Below are 16,024 nucleotides of genomic sequence, written 5' to 3' on the forward strand. Positions count from 1 at the left end.
ATTCATTCATATCCATGAAGAATGGTTGTCTCCTGGTCTGGAAATACATGCAACTCCAAATCCTCAGCAATTTAGAGATGATTGGGGAATTTGTTGGATTTGAGAATATATTGACTACAACAAATTAACATCTTGCACACTTGTGTGCAAATTAATACCCATTGTAAATATTCTCAAATCATTAATTCATTGGAGCTATTGGATTGATAACTATTGGAGAGGATTCTTAGAATATAGAACAGTACAGGCCCTTTGGCCCACTGTGTTATTCCGACCTATATAAACCTACTCTGCGATCAATCCAACCCTTCCCTCCTACACAGCCCATAACCTTCCATTTTTCTTACATCCATGTGCCTATCCAAGAGTCTCTTAAATGTTCATATTGTTTCAGCCTCTGCCACCACCCCCGGCTGTGCATGCCAGGCTCCTAGGGATAGGATTTACACACATTTGGGAAAACGTGGCCTGATTAGGGACAGTCAGCATGTCTTTGGGCAGGGCAAGCCATGTCTTACAAACTTGAGTTTTGAGAGGATGACAAAGGTGGGGGAGTGGGTGTTGTTTACATGGACTTCAATAAGGCGGTTGACCAGGTCCCTCACAGCAGGTTGATCCAGAAGAATCAGGTTTATTATCACTCTTGTATGACGTGAAATTTGTTGTTTTGTGGGAACAGTAAGATGCAAGTGATCTGGGGTAACTTGGTAGTTTGGATTCTGAATTGGCTTGCCGCTGGAAGACAGAGGGAAGTGGTGTTGGGTCATCTGTGACCAATGGTGTCCCACAGGGATCGGTGCTGAGCCTTCTGTTTGTGATGACGTGGCTGTAGATGGGTGGGTTAGTAAGTTTGCAGAGGACAAAGATTGCCAGAGCAGTGGACAGTGCAGGGGGCCGTCAAAGGATACAACAGGATATAGATCAGTTACAAATATGGGCAGAGAAATGGCAGATGGAGTTTAATCTGAACAAATGTGAGGTGCTGCACTTTGGGAAGTCAAATATAAGGGGAAATGTACAGTTAATGGCAAAACCCTTAACATCACTGATGTACAGAGGGAGCTTGGGGTCTAAGTCCATAGCTCACTGAAGATGGCCATGCAAGTAGATAGGGTGATTTAGCATGTTTACCTTCATCGGTTGGGGCATTGAGTATAAGAATAAGGAAGTTATGTTGCAGTTGTATAAAACTTCAGTTAGGCTGCACTTGGAATATTGTGTGCGGTTCTGGTCGCCCCATTACAGGAAGGATGTGGAGGCTTTGGATAAGATATTTCTTTATTAGTCACATGTAGATTAAAACACACAGTGAAATGCATCTTTTGCGTAGAGTGTTCTGGGGGCAGCCCACGAGTGTTGCCACGCTTCCGGCGCCAACATAGCGTGCCCACAACTTCCTAACCCGTACGTCTTTGGAATGTGGGAGGAAACCGGTGCACCCGGAAGAAACCCACGCAGACAGGGATAGCGTACAAGCTCCTTACAGACAGCGGTGGGAATTGAACCCGGGTCACTGGCGCAGTAATAGCGTTACACTAACCGCTGTAGAAGAGGTTTTCCAGGATGTTGCCTGGATTAGAGTGCATGAGCTATTGTACTGACATGGTTGTTTTCTCTGGAGTGTCAGAGGCTAAGGGGAGACCTGAAGTTTATAAAAATGAGAGGCAAAGATAGGGTGGACAGTCAGAATCTCTTTCCCAGGTAGAAATGTCAGGTACTAGAGGACATGCAGTTAAGGTGAGAGGGGGAAAGTTTGTTTTTAAATAAATAAATAAATATTTATTTATTTGTGTGTGTGTGTGTGTGTGTGTGTGTGTGTGTATATGTATGTATGTGTGTAGGTGCCTGGAACAAGCTGCCAGGGTTAGTGGTGGAAGCAGATACCAAAGTGGCATTTAAGAGGCTGTTAGATAAACACATGAATATGGAGGGATATGGATCATGTGCAGGCAGAAGGGATTTAAATTAACTAGACATCGTGTTTGGTGCAAGCATTGTGGGCCGAAAGGCCTGTGATGTACTGACCTATGTTAAATTTACTGCCAAATGTGGCTGTATATTATCCATTCTCTTTCAGTCCTGATGCAGGGTCTCGACACAAAATGTCGACAAACCCTTTTCCCCCAAAGATACTGCTCGACCCGCTGAGTTCCTCCAAGTCTTTTTTCGCTCTAGATTCAAACAACTGCGGTCTCCTGTGCCTCTTGTATATATCTATCGTGCCCTTGACTTAATGACCATCTGGACAAATTGTCAGGGGGTCTGGACGTGTACAGTTCCAGACTGTGTAATGCCATCCCCTGAAGGATATAAATCATTGAGATAGATCCAGCAGTTTAATAGTTACCATCGCAGAGAATAGATTTCCAAATCTCCATTATTTATTTAAGCAAATGTAAATTCCTCATTTGCAGTACAATGTAAGTAATTTCAACAGGTAAATTGGACACAAATGAGGGGAGGCAGGAGTGGATGAATGTTGCTGATAACAAAAACCCCTTCCTGCAAACTGGGAGGGGAACCTATGCACTCTGAATGGTGTCATGGGATCATTTGCATCCACTTGCGATAGCAGATATCTGGCACTTGGAAAGATGCAGAATGGAAACGGCCTTTTGGCCCATCGAGTCCGTGCTGGCTGACAACTCACTCCATTTACAGTAATCCCATTTTTATTTCTATCAACTCCTCCAAACCAGCAGCCCCCCCCCCCAACCCCAAATTCTACCACTCACCTATCCTCTAGGGGTATTTTACAGTGGCTGACCAACCTACAAACCTCTACTTCTTTGGGGTGGTGGGAGTGGGAGATGGAGGAACTGGAGCACTCAGGGAGGGGTGGTGAGAACCCACGCCCCACACAGTCACAGGGAGAACTGTACAAACTCCACACACCGACAGCACCAGAGGTGGGGATGGAACCTGGGTCCCCAGAGCTGTGATGCGGCAGCTCTACCCGCCACGCCACTGAATGCTTGCTAATTTTATCTTGGGTTTGTAAGGGTTGTCTGCGTACCTTTCACTAACCCATGAAACCGTAATCTTTTGACCTAACTCAATTCATTGACCGCTCTGTCACCCAGTGCCATTGCTGTGAAGTAGTCCCTGTTTTTTTTTCCCTAAAAGTTTCTAAATAAGGGGGCTGCAAATGTGTAGTCGTAATGAAAAATCTAGAGATGAAATTGAATTCAATTCCAGGAGCAACAAGTAGGCAAAGGAATAAGGAGGACACAAGAAATTCTGCAGATGCTGAGATCTGGAGCAACACACACAAAATGCTGAAGGAACTCAGCAGGTCAGGCAGCATCCATAGAGGGAAATAAATGGTTGACGTTTCGGGCCAAGACCCTTCATCAGGACTGGAAAGGAAGAAGGCAGAGGCCAGAATAAGAAGGTTGAGGGAGGAGAGCATGTGCAGGCAAGGTGATACGTGAGTCCGGGTGAGAGGTAGGTTGGTGGGGGATGGGGAGGTGTGAGAAGCTAAGAGGTGATGGGTAGAAGAGGGAAAGGGCTGAAGAAGGCGGCCCACTGCCTTCTCTTACCAGATTCCATGGAATAAAGGGAAGGACGGACAGGTCATGAGGGTGGGGTAAGGGCAAAGAGAAGGGGGCCACAGGAACAAGGGAAGACAAAGGAGGGGGGAGAACAGGAGAGGGGTTACCAGAACTTAGAGAAATCGATGTTGAGGCCGTCAGGTTGGAGACTCCCAAGGCGGAATACGAGGTGTTGTTCCTTCAACCTGCGTCTGGCCTCAACGTGGCAGTAGAGGAGGCCGTGGACAGACGTGTCAGTGTGGGGGTGGGATGTGGAATTGAAGTGGCTGGCCACTGGGAGATCCTTGCTTTTGTGGTAGGTGGAAAACGAAGGAAAAAGGAAACCTTGAATGGGGATAGGCTGAGGTGGATTTGTGTTAAAGTTACGAATGGCTCAAATAACACTCTTGTCCCTGAATCAGAAAGTCCCAGTCCTGAAACGTCAGCATAAAAAAGACAGGCTGGTGTTTTGGTATAATCCTGAGGGAGTGCCACATGGTTAGAGGATTGCCTCACTGGTTGAGAGAGCAAACCAAGCCCCTGTCTGTTCTTGGGTGAAAACACAAGAGACTGCAGATGCTGGGATCTGGAGCAACATGCAGTCAGCAGGGGGAACTCAGTGGGTCATTCTCACTTCCTTATCGGAGTGTGGCAGTGATAGCCCTTCGTGCTCCTGCCTATCTCCCTCCAGCAGTCATCTCCAACCTTCACCCTCGCTTCCTCCCACCGCGCTTCATCTGTTCTTTTTCCTCTCTCTTTTGTCTGCCTCCATCTATCATTCTCCTGCCACATTCTCCCAACTCCCACCCCCACTGCCCTCCCTGGCACTACTGCCCGTCATCTTAGACCCCATCCTCAGTCCACCACTCACCTCGGACCCCTTTCTCACCACTCCCCTCCTCTGCTTTATACCGGCCATCTCCCCTCATGGATGCAGGGTTTCGACCCGAAACATCGACAATTCCTTTCCTCCCACAGATGCTGCTCGACCCGCTGAGTTCCTCCAGCAGATTGTTTGTTGTTCTGAGGTGAATGTTGGAGTCAACACAGAAATTGTCCCTTCAGCCCATCAGGCATGGTAGTGTGGTGGTCAGTGTAACGCTTTACAGCGCCAGCGACCCAGGTTCAATTCCCGCCGCCATCTGTAAGGAGTTTGTACGTTCTCCCCGTGTCTGCGTGGGTTTCCTCCGGGTGCTCCGGTTTCCTCCCATGTTCCAAAAACGTACGGGTTAGGAAGTTGTGGGCATGCTATGTTGGCGCCAGAAGCGTGGCGACACTTGCGGGCTGCCCCCAGAACACTCTATGCAAAAGATGCATTTCACTGTGTTTTGATGTACATGTGACTAATAAAGATATCTTGTCTTACGTCCATGCTAACCTTGCCCATTTACACTAATCCCATTCACCAATATTAAGTCTGTATCCTTCTATGCCTTGCTTATTCAAGTGCATGTCTAAACATCTCTTAAACATAGTGATTGTATCTGTATGTTTAGAAAGATGCCATTGAACAATCGAGGAGGAGCAGAGAAGTTACCCTTGGTGCCTTGTGTCAATATTTAAGCCCCAACTGACATTACAGAAAGGAGATGATCTGTTGCTTGACTGGGCTTGTTGTGTGGAATTTGGCTTGCTTAAGAAAAATGCTTGACTGTTTTTAAAAATAAAACAAGATGCATCAAGTTGCGAAATTTATCTTTCATGGAAGTTCAGGACGGAAGCAACTGCCTCACAGGGCCATAGCCAACAGAACAAGGCCAGTGCTGTTCAGCTTCCCCTTTTGTTCCCTGGGTTCTAGTTTACACAAAACTCTGAACCAAACAATTGATGCCATTGTCGTTATGTAGCTGCCATCGTGTCTTTCCTTTTCCTTTCCTAATGGGCTACAAGCTCGACTCAGTGTGACTCGTGTCATGGATGGTACTCAGCTCCTCTTTCCAGAAGAGAGGAACTGTTGGGTGGGAATGGGCTCCTGGGGTTTGACCCATTGCCCTTCTATGCACTGACCAGCCTGCTTGTTACATAGGAAACTCTCTAGCCCTTTTAACCCACAAAGTATTCACCCCACAGCATCTCAAATGTGAACTGCTCCAACACTTCCCAACTTACTGTTCACCCATTGCTCCTGTTCTCACTGACATACATTGTTTGAGCACAGGCCAATGTAACAAAAATATCCCCCTTCCAAAAGTTCCCAACTTACACTGTTCACTCATTGCAAGGGTGGCACAGTAGTGTAGCGGTTCACATAACACTATTACAGCGCCAGTGACCCGGGTTCAATTCCACCACTGTCTGTAAGGAGATTGTACGTTCTCCCCGTGACTGTATGGGTTTCCTCCCACATTCCAAAGACGTACGGGTTAGGATCTGTGGGCATTCTATGTCGGCACCAGAAGAGTGGCAACACTTGCAGGCTGCCCCCAGTGCATTCTCAGTAACGCAAAAAGATGCATTTCACTGTGTGTATCAATGTACGTGTGACTAATAAATAAGTCTTATCCTGTTCTCACTGACCTACATTGGCCAGTGGTCAAACAATGTAATAATTCTTTAAACAAAATATCCTGGCTTTCAGATCTCGCTGTGGTCTGTCTCTGTGCTCCCTTCCAGGCTATGTTTCAAGGCTTCTGTTGTCCTTCGGCTTTGACCTGTGATCCTCCCCCAAATACCACACTCCACCACAGGCCACAAGTAATCAAAACACGCTTGAAAACAAGGATGTTTCTTAATTTTAAAAAAATTACATAGCCAGAGGATGTCACCCAATAGGAGCCACAATGGTTGCAGTAACTGGTCTGAAGGAACTCAGTGGGTCGGGCAGCGTCTGTGGAGGGAGATGGACAGTCGACGTTTCAGGTCGAGACCCTTCATCTGGACTGATCTTGACTCGAAATGTCGACTGTCCATCTCCCTTCACGGATGCTGCCTGACCTGCTGAGTTCCTCCAGTTTGTTGCTCCTGATTCTGTCACAGAGTACAGAAACAGGCCGTTCGGCCCAAAAGCTCCATGCTGACCAAGACCATCTGCAGTCTCTTGTGTCCAGATAGTAACTAGTCTGCCTCAGGTCCACCATGGTGAACATCTGTGAAGAGATTCTGGGCTTTTCCACCAAAAAAACACAGGGACTGGTTTGCCGGGAATAACCAGGAGATCCAGGAGTAATTAATGATGAATGCAAGACGATCCAGGATTGGAAATTCCATCCTATCTCTGGGAGGGAAGGCATTCTGAGGAATGGGGGAAAAGAACACAGGAGATCCACTGTCCAGCTCATAACGGCAATGTGCATTAGAGTTATACAGCGCAGAAACAGGCCCATCAGCCCAACTAGTCCACGCCGACCAAGATGCCCATCAAAGCTAGTCCTGTTTCATGGAGTTCGACCTATATATAAACCTGACTCTGATCCCGTGAAACGTTTCCTATCCATGTACCTATCCAAGTGTGTTTTTAAATGTTGTTACTGTACCTGCCTCAACCACTTCCTCTGACAGCTCATTCCACATACTCAGCACCCTCTGGGTGAAAAAGTTGCCCCTCAGATTCTGATTAAATCTCTCCCCTCTCACCTTAAACCTATGCCTCTAGTTCTCGATTCCCCAACCCTGGGAAAAAGACTGTGCGTGTTCACTCTTCGTGATTTTATACACCTCTATAAAATCACCTCTAATTCTCCTACGTTCCAAGGACTAAAGACCTAGCCTGCCCAACCTCTCCCTACAACTCAGGCCCTAGAGTCCCGGCAACATCTTCAGCATTCAGGACCAAGAGGAAGTTGGTACTTGCTGGAGGGAGCACTTAGAAGAGCTCCTCAGTCCAGACTTGGTTACTGATCGTCCTGGACTCTATACCCCAACTCAAGTAGCTGAAAAGACTCTCTCGAGCAGATGGCATCCCTGCTGAAGTTCACAAACTTGGCCTCCAGCATAAATTCACAGCCTGCTCTCCCTCCACCAAGAGGAGAACAGCGGAGGCACTTCCTTAATGTCTGTCACGGGGAGATTCACCTCAACTGCCTCCTCAATAAGTCTCTGTGGGAGAAGGCCAATTAAAAACATATTTTATCCATTCAAAGCAATGTGGGCTTTGGATTCCAAACAAACCACTGGTTACACCGCACTTTGAGTATTGTGTATGGTTCTAGTTGCTGCACTGAGGAAGGATGTGATGGCAGAAAGGATTCACCCGCATGTTGCCTGGAATGGAGGGCTGTAGTTATTACTGTGTTTGCCTGTACTACATCAATGCACTCTGTACTAACCCAATGTAACTGCACTGTGTAATGAATTGACCTGTACAATCGGTTTGCAAGACAAGTTTTTCACTGTACCTCGGTACAAGTGAGAATAATAAACCAATCCCAATAAGGAGTTTATTGTCACTGGAATGTAAAAGGCTGAGGGGCGGTGTTATAAAAGTTTATAAGATTATGAGGTGAGTACACGGGGCAGATAAGAGTCTTTTTCCCAGGGTGGGTGAGTCAAGAACGAGAGGGGACAGGTTTAAGGTGAGAAGGGTAAACCTTAAAGGAGATGTGAGAGGTAACTTTTTCCCATAGAGGGTGGTGGAGATCTGGGGTGAGCTGCCAGACGCGGTGATGCAGGCAAGTACAATTACAATGTGCTTGGACAGGTACTTAGATAGGAAAGGCGTAGAGGGACACTGGCCTCATCTGGGCAAATGGGATTCGCGTAGTTAAGCTTCGTGGTTGGCATAGATACCTTGGGCGGAAAGGTCCCGTTTTCTGTGATGTGTAATTCTGTGCCTCCAATAAACAAAAGCCGTACAAAGTTGCAGATGCTGAAAATCTGAAGCAAAACCAGAAAATGCTGGAAGTTCTCAGCAGGCCAGGCTTGTGTTTGTGGGAGGAGAAACAGCCAATGTATCCGGTCTGTCTGACGAAGGGTGGCATATCCGAAAGATTGGTTGCATCGTGGTCTGGTACGGTAATTCGAATGCACAGGAACGTAAGAAGCTGCAGGGATTTGTGGACTCTGCCCCACATATCAAGGGCACGTCCCTCCCCACCATCCGGGCCATGCCATCTTCTCGCAGCTACTATCGGGCAGGAGGTACAGAAGCCTGAAGTCCCCACACCACCAGGTTCAAGAACAGCTACTTCCCTTCAACCATTCAGTTCCTGAACCAACCAGCACAACCCTAATCACTACAGTTTAGCAACACTATGACCATTTTGATCACTTTGCACTAAAATGGACCAATATTTTTTTGTCCTTTCTTGTAAAAATTGTGTATAATTTATGTTGTCAATTTCTGTTTCTCTTGTGAATGTCATGTATCTGATGCTCTGTGCCTGTGATGCTGCTGCAAGTAAGTTTTTCATTGTACCTGTGCACACATGGACGTGCACGTGGCAATAAACACGACTTTGTGGTTGTTTCTCTTCCCACAGATGCTGCCTGACCTGCAGAGTGTTTCCAGCACTTTTGTCTTTACCTCCAAGTACTGGACGTTGGCGCTTAAAATGATTAATTTCCAGTGAATGAGGTGGTTGAGAATAGGCAGACCAGTATGAGTTTGCACCAGCCATAACATTGACATTTACTTCCAGAAAAGTTGACAACCACAGATAGGTGGAGTCGGACATTTGTTTTGTTCTCCATAGTTATTTTTAACTCACAAAGGTATGAATGTATACTGCAATTCCAACACCACACCCCATCTTGGTTCGATCTACATGCAGACACTTCATGCATCACCCATTATACGAAAAATACTTGAAATGCTCAAGGGGTGGAGAGAAACAGAATGAACATTTTGATTAACCCTTGCAGATACTGACAGACCCGCATAGCCTGCATTTAAGGTTTTTATGTTGCTTTTACATTTGTATTAAAACTTGTTCATGGCACATCCAACAACCTCCCTCCTTTGCATCCCAAGAGGATTTTGCCACGAGTGCAGGGTTTGTTTTTGTCACATGTACTGAGATACAAAGAAAAGCTTTTGGTTGCGTGTCATCCAGACAGATCACGCCATACATAAGTACATCAGGAGGGTAAAAATAAAAGCAGAATGCAGAATATACCGCAGATACCACCGTAGGAGGCCGTATCTCAAACAATGATGAGTAGGGGTACAGGAAGGCAATAGAGAGCTTAGTGGAATGGTGTCATAACAACAACCTTTCCCTCAATGTCAACAAAACAAAAGAGCTGGTCATTGACTTCAGGAAAGGGGGTGGTGTACACGCACCTGTCTACATCAGTGGTGCTGAGGTCAAGAGGGTTGAGAGCCTCAAGTTCCTGGGAGTGAACATCACCAATAGCCTGTCCTGGTCAAATCACATAGATACCACGGCCAAGAAAGCTCACCAGCGCCTCTACTTCCTCCAGGAGGCTAAAGAAATTCGGTTTGTCCCCTTTGACGCTCACCAACTTTTACCAATGCACCACAGAAAGCATCCTACCTGGATGCATCACGGCTTGGTATGGGAACTGCTCTGCCCAGGACTGCAAGAAATTGCAGAGAGTTGTGGACACAGCCCAGTGCATCACAGAAACCAGCCTCCCCTCCTTGGACTCTGCCTTTACCTCTCGCTGCCTTGGTGAAGCAGCCAGCATAATCAAAGACCCCACACACCCGGGTCATTCTCTCTTCTCTCCTTTTCCATTGGGTAAAAGATACAGGAGCCTGAGGGCACGTACCACCAGACAAGGACAGCTTCTACCCCACTGTGATAAGACTATTGAATGGTTCCCTTATACGATAAGATGGACTCTGACCTCATGATCTACCTTGTTGTGACCTTGCACCTTATTGCACTGCACTTTCTCTGTAGCTGTGACACTTTACTCTGTACTGTTATTGCTTTTACCTGTACTACCTCAATGTACTCTGTACTAACTCAATATAACTGCACTGTGTAATGAATTGACCTGTACAATCGGTATGCAAGACAAGTTTTTCACTGTACCTCGGTACAAGTGACAATAATAAACCAATACCAATATAGTGTTACAGTTACAGAGAAAGTGCAGCACAGGTAGATTAGGAGATCACCTTTTAGCATATGAGAGGTCCATTTAAGAGTCTGATATCAGCAGGATAGAAGCAGCCTTTGAGTCTGGTGGTACACGCTCTCAAACTTTTGTATCTACTGCCTGATGGAAGGGGGGAGAAGAGAGAATGTCTGGGGTGGTAGGGCTCCTTGATTATATTGGCTGCTTTCCCGAGGCAGCTGGAAGTGTAGACAGAGTCAATGGAGGGGAGGCTGGTTTGCCTGATGGATCGGGCTATGTTCACGGCTGTCTGCAATTCCTTGTGGTCTTGGGCAGACCAGTTGCCGCACCAAACTGTGATGCATCCGGATAGGATGCTTTCTATGGTGCATCTGTAAAATCTGGTAAGTGTTCTCGGGGGTATGCCAAATTTTCTTAACCTTCTGAGGAAGTAGTGGCATTGGTGCACTGTCCTGGCCATAGCGTCCATGTGGCTGGACCAGGTCAAATTGTTGGTGATATTTACACCTTGGCACCTGAACCATCTCCACCTCAGCACCACTGTTACGGACAAGGGCATGTACTCCACCCCGCTTCCCGAAGTGAATGTTGGAATTCTAGGATCCAGAGGTTTAGATTAACACTTCAGGGACCCGGATCACAAAGTATTTAATATCCAAACTACTTTCCAATTCAGTGCAATGCCTGCAGGAGTTTTGTGGCAATACAGTGTTAAAAGTTAGGCAGTACCACTTGGTGGGGGGGGGGGGGGGGGGGGGCGGCTTGCGGAGTTGACCCTTGATTGGCAGCTTAGTGCATGCAGGATAACATGCTGGAAGCCGCAGATGGTAACACACTTCCTAGATGCTGTTCTATTGACCTAAATGGAACTGAATTTCAGAAGCAGTGTACAATGTGCAGTTGTGTCAAACATCACTGGCTGGGGAAGGAATTGTTCCATTTCATTCAGACACCCTTTACATTCCCTCTTCTCCTCCCTCCCATTGAGGAGAAGATACAAAAGCCTGAGAGCAGGTACTGCCAGGCTCAAGGACAGCTTCTACCCCGCTGCTATAAGACTATTGAACGGTCCCTTAGTACGATAACATAGACTCTTGACCTTACAATCTACCTCGTAAGGTAAGGTATTTTTATTAGTCAGATGTACATCAAAACACACAGTGAAATGCATCTTTTGCGTAGAGTGTTCTGGAGGCAACCCACAAGTGTCGCCACACTTCTGGCGCCAACATAGCGTGCCCACAACTTCCTAACCCGTACGTCTTTGGAATGTGGGAGGAAACCGGAGCACCCAGAGGAAACCCACACAGACATGGCGAAAACGTACAAACTCCTTACAGACAGGGGCGGGAATTGAACCTGGGTTGCTGGCACTGTAATAGTGTTACACTAACCGCTACACTACCGTGCCTGCCCAGTCATGGCCTTGCACCTTATTGTCTGCCCGCACTGCACTGCACTTTCTCTGTAACTGTAACACTTTATTCTGCACTCTGTTATTGTTTTCCCTTGTATTACCTCAATGCACCGATGTGATGAAATGATCTGCATGGATGGCATGCAGAACGAAGTTTTTCATTGGACCTCAGTACATGTGACAATAATAAACCAATTTACCATTCATAAAATTTGTTTCAATAATGGTGTCAATTGTCAGAAAGCCAGATTTTACAGGGAACTGCTAACAGGCAGAACAGGCTGCAGGAACACCCCAGACAAACCGGAGGCAGAGACCAGCTGATAGCAAAGATGGGAGATCGTATTCCAAGCCTTTGAGCGTGGGGTTAATATCTGGGGCTTGTACCTTGCAGATCAGCCACGATCACTATCCAGTGCTAATTGAGTGTTCAAAGTCAAAGTCAAGTTTATTGTCACATGCACAAGTCCATGTGCGCACAGGTGCAATGAAAAACTTACTTGCAGCAGCATCACAGGCACATAGCATCAGATAAGCAGCATTCACAAGAAAAAACATAAATTAAACATAAGCTATACACAATTTTTACAAGAAAGAACACAATTAGAACAAAAAATCAAAGTCCATTTTAGTGCAAAGTGATCAAAGTGGTCACAGTGTTGCAAAACTGTAGTGATGAGGGTTGTGCAGGTTGGTTCAAGAACCGAATGGTTGAAGGGAAGTAGCAGGTGTGGGACTTCAAGCTTCCCTGTACAACCCAAAACTGAGCGTGTCACTCAGGCCACCATGTGGGTGGGAAGCCCATCAGCGGCTAAGGACAGAGGTTGCAGTGATAAAACTTTGCAGCAAGTGAAGAAATCTACTTTGACTGGGTTCCTGTTGGAAACACCATAAGGTTACAGAATAGAGTCACAGACTGTTGCAGTTTGGAAAGTCAACTCAAGGCAGGGCTTTCGCAGTGAATGGTAGGGCCCTGGGTGATGTTGTACAACTGAGGGACCTTGGTGTTCAGGTACATGGTTCCCTAAAAGTGAAGTCACAGATAGACAGGGCAGCGAAGAAAGCTTTTTGCATGCTGGCCTTCATCAGTCAGGGCACTGAGTGCATCAGTTGGAGGAGGATGGTGCAGTTGTACAGGACGCTGGTGAGGCCGCACTTGGAGTACTGCGTTCAGTTTTGTCACCCTGCTATAGGAAAGATGTTATCAAACTGGAATGAGTACACAGGAGAATTATAATGATTTTCCCGTTGCGTTGAAGGGCCTGTTTCCGTGCTGTATGACATCTACAGCACAGGAACAGGCCCTTCAGCCCACCACGTCTGTGCCAAACAGGATGCCAAATTAAACTAAATCTCTTCTGCCTGCACACAATCCACATCCCTCCATTCCCTGCACATTCATGTGTCTGTCTAACAGCCTCTTAAACGCCTCTATCGTATCTGCCTCCACCACCACCCCTGGCAGCCTGTTCCAGGCACCCACCACTCTCCATGTAAAACATACTAATCCAGCACATCTCCTTTAAACTTTCCCCCTCTCACCTTAAATGCACGTCCTCCAGTATTTATCTACACCTATCCGATTTACCTGCATCTAGTCCTTAGAAATAACTCAGACCCCCATTACTACCCCCGATACCACATCCCACAGCTTAAAAACCAAGAAACCCCATCATCTGATATCCTTGCCATACTGCAGAGGAATGAGATGTCCCTCCATCCAAGCAGTACAAAAGGAACCAATGGTGCTTTGATTGGGGTGAATTATTTCCCAGAGAGGGAAGTGTAAGGTGTTGCACTTCAGGAGATCCAATGTAAAGGGATGGTACACAGTTAATGGCAAGACCCTTAACAGTGCTGATGGTTAGGGGGATCTTGGGATCCAAGTCCATAGCTTCCTGAAGGTAGCTACACAGGTTGATAAAATGGTAAAGGAGATATATGATATGTTTGCCTTTATTAGTCAAGGCACTGAACTTAGGAATCAGGAAGTTATGTTGCAGCTTCATAAAATTCTAGTTCGGCCACATCTGGAGTATTGCATTCAGTTCTGGTCACCCCATTACAGGAAGGATGTGGAGGCTTTGGAGAGGGTGCAGAAGAGGTTCACGTGGATGCTGCCTGGATAGGAGGGTATGAGCTATAAGGAAAGGTTGGACAAACTTGGGTTGCTTTCTCTGGAGCGTCGGAGGCTGAGGGGAGACCCGATAGAAGTTTATAAGATTATGAGAGGCATAGATAGAGTAGACAGCCGGTATCTATTTCCCCAGGATTGATATGTCTAATACTAGAGGGGACGCATTTAAGGTGAGAGGGGGTTAGTTCAAAGGAGATGTGCAGGGCAAGTTTTTTTACACAGAGGGCGGTGGGTGCCTGGAACGTGCTGCCAGGGGTGGTGGTGGAGGCAGATATAAGAGGCATTTAAGACGTGCTTAGAAAGGCATAAGAATGTGCAGAGAATGGAGGGATATGGATCACGTAGAGGAAGAGGGATTACTAGTTTAATTAGCTTGGCACAATACTGTGGGCCGAAAGGCCTGTTCCTGTGCTGTACAGTTCTATGTTCTGTGAACAAAAGTCACCAGGCCAAGCTGAACGGGGACAGGAACAGTGTTTTCAGGATGGTACGCAGCTGAGAGAGGGAAGGGAAGCAGAAGGCAAATGGTCATCGATGTTCTGGGAAGTGGGATGGTATGTTTTGGGTCATTTGATTATTTGCCTCCTCCCTCAGGCTTTATACAACCGCTCCACTCAGAGTGTTCATCAGAAGCAATAGAGGACTTCAGTTACTGCTCTGGCACCCTGCTTTGCTCTTCCACAACCCGACTGTGTTTGAAGCCCAACCGGTGAAGTCAAAAATGAAGTATCTGCTGCCCCTTGCATGTGGTCTCGCTTTCTGCATTTCTCTGGGTAAGAAAAGTGACTTACTTCTAAACACTTCCCACATTCAGTATCTTTATCTCGATTGTGTTGATTGTAAATATGAATTTTGCATAAGAAAAAAATGAGAAGACTAATGGAACACTGCCCTTTATCTCAATGCGACCAGCGCAGCGGAGAGGGAGGGAGATCATGCCACAGTTGTACAAAGCAGTGGCTGGAACCCACATGGAGTGGTGTGTTTGGTTCTGGGCACCGGCCTGGAAGAGAGGCAGCGCAGATTAATGATGCCAAATATGAAGCAGTGAATTTACAAGGAAGGTTACATGGATTTATGCTCGTAATCCCATGTAAGCAATAGATTAAGGGGTCTGTTGGTTAAAGCAATCGGCAGCGTAGGTTTCTCTGGTGAAGAGAATCCTTAATTAGTTCGGCCCAACAGCGTGGGCTGAGGGTCCTGTTCCCGTGCTATCTCCTATCCCAAAGACGTGAGGGTGGGTGGGTTAAATGGCCGCTGTAAATTGTCCCATGCATGTAAGTGAGCGGTAGAATCTGGATGGGGGGAGTTGGTGGGAATGTTTGAATTAAAAGGGATTAATGTGGGATTAGTGTAAAGGGTTGCTGGTGTTCAGTGCAGACTCAATGGACCGAAGGGCCTTTCCCCCCATGCTGTACCCCTCTCCGACTCTGACAACCTGACGTGGGGTGTGAGGGAGGCATCGACAAACCCTGCACCAGTTTTCAAAGCGGAGGGGCAAGAGAAAGCGGCTTAGTGATAAAAGCAGGTGAGTTGGTGGAGACGAGAGGTGGAAATGTTGCGATAAAATAGGCAGCCAGTCAGCGACGGGGGATGGAAGCAGAAATCTATGGAAAGGCAGAGTCAATGACGTGGCAAATAGGAACGGTGAGGGTGTGGGATTTTCCATGAGAAAGATTAGCTTTCAATTCATGGGGGTAGATAAATGTTTGAACGATTATGGAACCGAGGGCTATGGGGAAGAGAAGAAGGGCTGAGCCCAGAGTAGATTGACCATTGAACAGCAGGGAAGACTGAGTAACCTACTTGTATCCATGGTATGTGTTCTGCCCCCTTGTCCAGGCTTTTCGCTTTCTCACTGCCTCGGGAAAGCAGACAACATAATCAATGTCCCCACCCGCCTCGGGCATTCTCTCTCCTCCCCCCCCCCCCCCCGCCCCATCAGGCAGA

This window comes from Pristis pectinata, chromosome 34 (genome assembly GCF_009764475.1).
Source record: "Pristis pectinata isolate sPriPec2 chromosome 34, sPriPec2.1.pri, whole genome shotgun sequence".
Taxonomy (NCBI): domain Eukaryota; kingdom Metazoa; phylum Chordata; class Chondrichthyes; order Rhinopristiformes; family Pristidae; genus Pristis; species Pristis pectinata.